At 31.8% G+C, this 9,179-nt stretch overlaps 1 protein-coding gene across 1 annotated transcript in view; it reads right to left on the minus strand.

The window, feature by feature from the left end:
• Nucleotides 1-9,179, minus strand: part of LOC127724703 (E3 ubiquitin-protein ligase parkin-like) — a 558,693-nt gene that overhangs the window by 32,114 nt on the left and 517,400 nt on the right. The window lies entirely within an intron of this gene.

The raw sequence follows: 9,179 nt of genomic DNA on the forward strand, positions 1-9,179 counted from the left end.
AATTACAATTACATATTTCAATTACCCCATGTCTGATTACAATAACTATTAATAGCAGTTATTGCTGTTTTCATTGTAACCTTACACAGCCTGACAAACATGTACTAAACATTCTTTACTCACACCAGGTGATATAAAGATTTTCTCATATTTTTATATTTTGTTCAACTGTTGTAAAGCTTTAAACACTTCAACAAAAAAGCTTATTTAATTTTATAATTTATCAGAAGTTTGAAGTCAGCAAATTTTATTATGAAAAACTTTCTTGGGTTTTGTTTATTATAATAACATTAATGGTACCAATTTTACTGCACCAGTTGAACATTTCTACAAGTTGGTGATGCTTTAGGCCAAAATATTGAATATCCAAAACCTGATACAAACATTGAAGAGCCTGATAAAACCAAAAAGGACCAAAAGTAAAGCTGAACCCAGACAAGGAACCAGAACTAGGCATAAGTTAATTTCAAAACAAAATCAGCTGAGGACCACCTCCAGGTGCGGGATTTTCTCGCTGCATTGAAGACCCATTGGTGGCCTTCGGCTGTTGTCTGCTCTTTGGTCGGGTTGTTGTCTCTTTGACATATTCTTTATTTCCATTCTCAATTTTATAGGTTCCTTTAAAGTGTAGAAATTTTGATACAACTTTTGAAGCACAATTTGCCTCTGCATGAAGTGATATATATTTTTCTATTCACAGCAGTTGAATAAATATTTGACATTTAAATGTTAAGAGCAAAACTAACAGATGTGGAATCTGTTTCTTTCTTGATTTATAGATGACATATATATATAAACATTGGCATTTTGAAATTGGTTTGTTCTTGTTGTTTCCTGTATGGATATTTAATAATGACTAATACATGTGTAGATATATTTTAAACATAAGTTTGAAATACTTTGAATTACCCATCTTGCAGTGTCTTCTTACATATGGGCTCCAGAAGAAGATTTAGAAGCACCAAATTTGAGTTGTTCTTTTCCTCTCCTATTAGTATACCAAGGCAGATTAAAAATTGTTCACTTTTGATAATGTTTTGTATAGTGTTTTCCAAAATAGGATGATCAGTTTAATGATTTCTGTAAATCTTTTGTATTGCTTTCTTTCTTATCAAAAACTTTTTTTATAATCAATGTCAAAATTACTTATTCATGTAAATAATCTGTCAGATGATACATTATGTTTGTTTATGTAACTATCTGTGAAAAGATTTATTTTTCGAGTTATCAGTTTTTTCAAACATATGCTCAATACTAAACAGTAATAGAATAAGTTGTTTACCCATTTATGTAACATACTCACATGCTACTTTGTTATTTTCTTGTCCCACCAACTAGTCTGAACAAAACTGACCTATGTTTTTTAATCTGTGATATCTTATATAGAAACACATATAGTATGAGAATTTGTGAATCTTATAAGTAGCTATTGATAATTTTGATAGTGGTTTCAGTGACCAAAAAAGCAAAGTAACTGCTTCATATACTGCATTTTGTCTTGAACTGTTTGGAACAAAGATTTTCCATAATGTTTTTTTAAGTATTTGTATTAGGAACTTATATTATGAAGGGACATACAACAGAATGATCATTAACTACTGATCTCAGCCAGACCTGTATCATGGTTCTTTGAAGTAATACATTCTGAATTTAAATTCTCCATTTAGGGTTTCTAAGTGGAGAGATTTAAATAATTGGGGGTTCCCCTGATTAGTGAAATATTTGCTAACAATTTCATGGAAACTTTTTATTGGATTTAAGCCATTTGTATTTTATATTACCTTAGTACCACGAAGTGCACTTGCACATTCTCAATTTGTTTTTGGTATTTAGATCTAGATTTTAATAGTAAGATACGGTATAAATAGTATAACTAGAATTCCTGTGTCACTAGTAGTCAATTTATGAGTGAGTCCTAGGCTCTTATAGATCTATAAATTTAAATAAGTATTGTTTTCATCTGCTTTGATTTCTGATTGACATGGCACTAGATTTTTTTTTTTCATGCAGTTTTTACATTTGAAGTCAGGATTTTCTTGACCAGAATAATTTTATTATGTGTGTTTTTTTTATCTTCTCAAACTGTAAGAATTTGTTTTAGTGCATATGATTAATCATCTTTTCATCTTTATAAAATTCTATAATTTTAAATTTCATTTCAATTCATGAAAGATGCTGCTGTAAATTAAAGTTGATCACCTTCCATTTTTCCAAAGATCAAGTGCAATATTTAATCATAGGCTAATAGTATTATTAGGTAGCAGCAGTTGTTGTAAATATTATACATGTAATACGCTCACAGATCTAACCTCATGTAAACATTTAAAAAACATTTTTTGTGCAATGTAAACGTACAAAAAAAGATAGATGTTTTCTTCCTTGATCTAGTTATATAAGTTGTCTATTGTGGACAAGTTGAAAGCAACAAGTGCTAGAATGCCAAAATTAAAGATTCATTAGGACACAAACTATTAACATGCTACCAAGAAATATAAAATGTATAATATTTTCCTTTTCATCTTGAAAATCAATTCTTTTTAGGTAACTATAGTGCAAACATTTGGTGTGATATATTATAAAGTGCTATTGAGATGTTTATAATTTTGGTATGACGTGTTTTGACAAATGTAAGTATTGCCTCATATTTGTCCTTTTACTTTCCTTCTCATAGGCGGATCCTGGGGGGCCCGGGCCCCCCTTTCGTGGGAAAAATTTGGTTGATTATATAGGGAATCACTGAAAAATGACTGGAGCGGGCCCCCCTTATGAAAAGTTCTGGATCTGCCACTGCTACTAACAGTATATTTATGTTAAATGAATTATTGCAAACAATCTCACATCATTAATGAATATAAAATAAGGGTTGTTTTTAAAGGTCTAGACAGAAATTATCTCTAATTTCTCAGTTAGTCGTATAGATCAAGGTCAGATTCTTGACATCTGTTCTGTAACTATTGAGAATTTTGAAAATGCCATTATTTTGGTTTTATTTGTGTATCATGGTAGTGTTAATTTTACCGTTAATATCAGACAAATGGATCAAAGGCAAATCGTTCAAGTTACTGATCATTGTACATATTAGATATTAATTTGTTTTCATAAATCAAAGTTGGATTTTAATTCTAATAATCAGAATTTTGTTAATTTAATTTTTTTAATCAGCATTACTTTACTTGAATTACGTCTTCATGAATATTCATGACTTATCACATATATACAACATTCCTAATTATAGTATATCACATACAAGTACACATGTGTTGTGAAGTTATATTTATCTATCATTGTTGTTGTTGCTTTTATTTACAGTTTTGAATTTGTCTGTTTTAGTATTTATTTTATGTACATACATACATGTAAATATGACTTAGAATATTAATGGTGAGTTTCTGATGGAAACGTCACTGTGTTTTATGATAGTAAACAACATTCAGCGTTCAGAGATGCTTGAATTTCTCATAAAGAAATCTGAAGAACACACAGATTGGAAGAAAGTAGATAGTTTTAAAGTTAATTTGGATGGAATCTAGTAACTGCTTTGTATGGGTTTAATTTAATTTTTGTTTCGAGTTTTTTTTGAGTTTTTTTTGTTTTTTTTTTTGGAGGGGGGGGGGGGGGGGGGGGGGATTAATAGGAAGATTTTTTTTCCAAAGTATCCTTCAGTCTGTGAATAACATAATATTTAGAATCAAAACAAATTATCATGCAACAGTTGTCAGAGTATTTAAAGGGTAGAATAAAAATATCTCTACCTAAAGATTTCATCAGTTCTTTGTTTTATCTGGTCAAGATGGTACATTTAATAACAGTGCAGTTATTTTTAGCAAAATTTTGACAGAGTGGATTCTTGATGTCTATGAAGTTGTTGAATTTTTTTTTGTAATGGTAGTTTCTGATAACATTCCATCATTTATATAAAGAATAACAAATTTTCAAATATGTTTTTCATTTCTATCAATATCATTGATTTAAGACAGAGTTTAAAGAAAAAATAAGGTTTTTAAAATTTTTTAAATGTCCTTTTGTACTTTTGGGGGCATTTCTTTCAGAATTCAGTAACTTATTCATTGTTATATTTTTAACCATGTTGATATGGAAGCTGTGATTATATATTTATGTAGACCAACCATGTTAAAGATTGCTTATTTGTGAGTATGAAAGTTTTATGGCTGATATATATGGTTGTTTTGTATTGAACTTGCATTTTTATGAAACTGAAGAGAATAAAAATCTAAGATGTTTTCTTGTCTTTAATAATAAGGTTATGGATTACTGTGTGTGTGCAATCATCTCTAGATTAACCATACTTAAAGCTGTTATTCTAATGCTAGCAAGTTAAAGGTTTGGTTGACTTGCTTGCTTTGTTTGTATAAATATTTGCTCTAGCATTGTAACTAAGATTGACATCTGCTATCAATAGATAGGCGGGGTTTCAGCTTGTTCAATCTTAGTTACTATGCTTGAGCAAACATGTATACAAACAAAGCAAGCAAGCCAACCAAACCTTTAACTTGCTAGCATTAGGATAACAGCTTTAAGAGGTTATTTTGGAAGATGTTGTATTTTGGCAGTTTTCCACCTTTATATGCAAGATTTTATCATATATTTCTTTATACAACTTCCTCAGTTAACCTTGATCTATATGACATATTAAGATGGAAATAGACTGACTTCTCAGTTCTTTTTCCATGTTTCTGACCTTCTCCGAAACAGATACCTCGGTCCATGCAAGTTAAGGTGATGCTTTAATTTGCTTTAATGGTGATATGTGTAAGAGTTAAAAATGTTGAAAAATTGACCCAAAGTTTAGTACAGCAAGTAAAGTGAGTTTAGCTAACCTACTTCTTCCAGGACGGTGACAAACTCAATAAAGAATATCTACATGCAGGTACTACTAGAGGGGTGTATAACGACCTTGACTACCCATGAGGGTCTCATATGGTCAGTAACTACATGCAAGGCTAGATGACCTACATTTTATAATATTTGATATAAGCTAGACTTAGTCAACAAAGCATTTACAGAATTTCAGAGTTTCAGCATATTTACCAACTCATAAGGTCATCTATACTTACATCAAAGGTTTATTGTATGCAAGTTAAGATGACCTTATAATTTGTTATTTTATTGATCTTTAATTTGTCTGTTTATCTTTATCCTGTCTCAGAATGTTTGGTTGCACTTAATGTGGAGTGAAATATGAAATTTTGATGTTAAGTGATGTCAGTAGAGCATTAAAAATAGGTCAGAGTGACCAAATTTCAGCTAGATACTGATTTTTCAGGTAAATAGATATAAGAAGATGTGGTATGAGTGCCAATGAGACACTCTCCATCCAAGTCACAATTTGTAAAAGTAAACCATTATAGGTCAAAGTACGGCCTTCAAAACGGAGCCTTGGCTCACACCAAACAGCTAGCTATAAAGGGCCCCAAAAATGACTAGTGTAAAACCATTCAAACAGGAAAAACCAACGGTCTAATCTTTATAAAAAATCTGAAATGAGAAACACTTATGAACCACATTAACAAACGACAACCACTGAACATCAGGTTCCTGACTTAGGACAGGTGCAAACAAATGCAGCGGGTTTGAACTAGTTTTTTGCCGCTAAACCCTCCCCATAACCTGGGACAGTGATGTGACGGTAAAACATAAGAACAAAGTGTGCAGATAATAAACGAAAAACAAATATGAGAAACAGCAAAAAAGACAACCACTCAATTACAGGCTCCTGACTTAGGAGAGGCACATATAGAATGTGGCGGGGTTAAACGTTTTAATAGGCGCCAATCTCACCCTACCTGAAACAATAGTGTAACATCACAACATAAAAAGACACACTATAAAATATCAATTGAAAGGGCTTAACTCAATCAAAAGACATATTAACAATAAATTGCTTTGCCGAGTGCAGCTGAATACGACTGCAGAGGTCCAACCCTGAACAGTTGGGGCAAAAATTGACACAATATTCGCGCTTGATACAGGTCTGAATTTGGATTGTAATTAAATATTTGACACATAATAGGTTTCTGACACAGAATAACTGTAGTCAAAGAACTTAGAATTGGTTATATGATTTGAATTTATATTCAATTTTTTGCTTTTGTGCAATACACTTTGCTGTATCGAATTGACCCTCCCCCCCTTTTTTTTTTGCTTTTGTGCAATACACTATTCTGTTGTGTATTAACAACCAGCCCCCCCCCCCCCCCCCCACACACAACACACACACACTTTTTTTTTGCAAAAGAAATAATATTTGAAGAATTTTTCTTTTTAATTTCTGAAATCTGAAATGAGAAAAAATTGACTCCCCACAATTTCTTTTTTACACCCCCCACCCCCCCCCCCCCCTTTTTCCCTAAAAAATTTCTTTCCCTCAAGATATGGTCATAATCTCAATTCAAATTTCCAATGGAGTTTGCAAGTTTGCAACCATAATTACCCATTTAAATTTACCATAGTGCTTACTTAATCTATTTTATAATAGAATTTAATATATGGTGTCAAACCTTTCATATGAATTTTTTTGTAAAAAAAAATGGTGCAACATTTGCAGATATTTTTACTGGTCTTCCTTTATAAATATGCATTTCTATAAACATAATTTAAAAGCAGTGTAAGGGAGGTAATCAAAACGTTGTATTTAGATTACCTCCCTTACACTGCTTTTAAATTGTCTTAATTGTTCATTAACCATTACTTTAAACATAATTTAAAAGCAGTGTAAGGGAGGTAATTCAAATGATGTATTTGTATTACCTCCCTAACACTGCTTTAAATTATGTTTTGTACTAAAGTTATTGTCCATTAACCAGGACACCCTTGTTTATCCCCTTTATTGCCCCTAATTCCTAAATGGTTTGAGCCATAACCCCCCCAAAGCAAACCCTAACCATCCCTTTGTGGTATGGAAACTTGTGGTATAATTTCAGAGAGATCCATACACCGTTCTACAAGTTATTGTCTGGAAACTAGAAAAATGCTTATTTTTTGCCCCTTATTCCTTAACAGTTGGTACCATAACCCCCAAAATCAATCCCAACCTTCCTTTTGTGGTATTGAACCTTATGGTAAAATTTCATAGAGATCCATTCACTTAAACTGAAGTTATTATGGGAAAACCAATGTGTCTTCGGACGACGACGCCAACATCATACCAATATACAACCGCAAAAGTTTTTTGCGGTTGTATAAAGACAAGTGAACATACACTTAACGAATAAATTTGATCTAGGACACAATGTTAATACAAAATTAATAAAACAAAGGGGTTAGATGTAAAACAATATCAAAAAGACAACCATAACCTAGGACAAAATGCCGCAAAATAAAATAACGTACACAGGTAAATGAAAATAATTTTGTTGTAAGGTATACATGGAGTACAGAAATAATTTTTACAAAATGAATAATTTTGTTGTTCCTAGTACGAGAACAAAAGTGAAAATTTATCGTCATACTAAACACTTATCAAAGGTGGTATATATTAAAAATAGTGAGACTAGATAGGTTCAATGGATGAATACTAAAGAGGTGATCCTATAAATGAGATTTCCTTAACTATTGAAAATATTGTAGTGACTTGAGCATTAAATATAAATAATCATTCATCTACTTTTGATTTACTATTGCCCATGTATTCATGCATGATTGGCTTTCCAATTTTGGTCTTTGACTATTTTGAAAAGGATTATCCATAAATGCACTTAAAAGAAGGTTTGGTTCCCTTTAACTATACTAGAAATATATTTTTTAGTCCATTTCTATATTGTAAAAGGATGTTCATATTTCAGTTTAGATCAATGCAAATAAAAGCAGGTCTTTTAACATCAGTTTGGATTATCATTTCATAGCATATAAACTGATTGTGATCGATCTTTATTGGTTCATTTGTTCTCAATTGAATTGATCTTAATTGATTGTGATAGATTCTGTTGTTTTCATTAAAAATATTTTGTCAGAACAATTTCTAGTGGTAAGTAAATGCATGTGTAGGTTAAGATAATTTGAACTGATTGTAAAGGATTTAATTGTTCATATTTATTATTGGTTTACGCCCCTGATTTTTATGGATCTTTTTTAGTACGGACTCTTTCAATATGTTTAATGTGACTCAAATTGATCACAATCAAAGTTTTCTTAGTGTGAACATGTTAAACCTATTAGAATGAATCTCAATAAATATTAATTTGTTTAGTATAAACAGGGTGTGTCATATACCAAATGCAGGTCTCTCTGACCTTTACTTTCACCTTTGACCCCTATGATTGTAAAACCTTGTCTGATTTGTTTCCTGCAAAAATCTTTTGTACTGTAGAACTTGATGATTAAACTTAGTATGTAGATGCATCATTGGCTAGGGGGTGTCATTTACCAGTCAGGTCTCTCTGATCTTGACTTTGCCTTTTGACCCCTATGATAGAAAAAATCTTGTTGGATTTGTTTCCTAGACATATCTTTTGTATTGTAGAACTTAAGTTGATCAAACTTAGTATGCAGATGCATCATTGGCTAAGAGTGTGTCATATACTTGTCAGGTATCTCTGACCTTGACCTTGACTTTGACCCCTGTGATAGTAAAACATTATCTGATTTCGGTTGTGTACAACTTTTGTACCGTAGCACATAGATTGAAAAAAAAAATGTATGCAGAAGCATCATACTGACCATGACTTTGACCCCTATGATAGTAAAACATTGTCTAATTTGAGTCAGGCTCATAACTTCTGTACCATAAAACTTAGGTAAACCAAACTTGACATGCAGTTGCATCATGGTCTGGGGGTATGTCATATACCAAAGTCATGTCACCTTGACTATAACCTTTGAACCCTATGATAGTAAAACCAGGTCTTATTAGTGTCCTGTGCATAACTTTGTACCATACCAAACTGATTTGTCATGGATTTGGATGCGTCATATATCAAAGTCAGGTCACTCTGAGCTTAACTTTGACCTTTGAACCCTGAGAGTAAAACATTGTCTGCTTTGCATATGGTGCATAACTTTTGTACCATAGCACTTAGAATGACAAAACTTTGTAAGGGATAGGGATGTGTTAAATACTAAAATCAGGTCACTCCAACCTTGACCTGGACCTTTGAAACCTACGATGAAAACCAAAAATCTCAAAATGTCATTATCTCAATACTGAAATCCACAACAGCAAC

This window comes from Mytilus californianus, unplaced genomic scaffold (genome assembly GCF_021869535.1).
Source record: "Mytilus californianus isolate M0D057914Y unplaced genomic scaffold, xbMytCali1.0.p SCAF_14, whole genome shotgun sequence".
In the NCBI taxonomy this organism is placed as follows: Eukaryota; Metazoa; Mollusca; class Bivalvia; order Mytilida; family Mytilidae; genus Mytilus; species Mytilus californianus.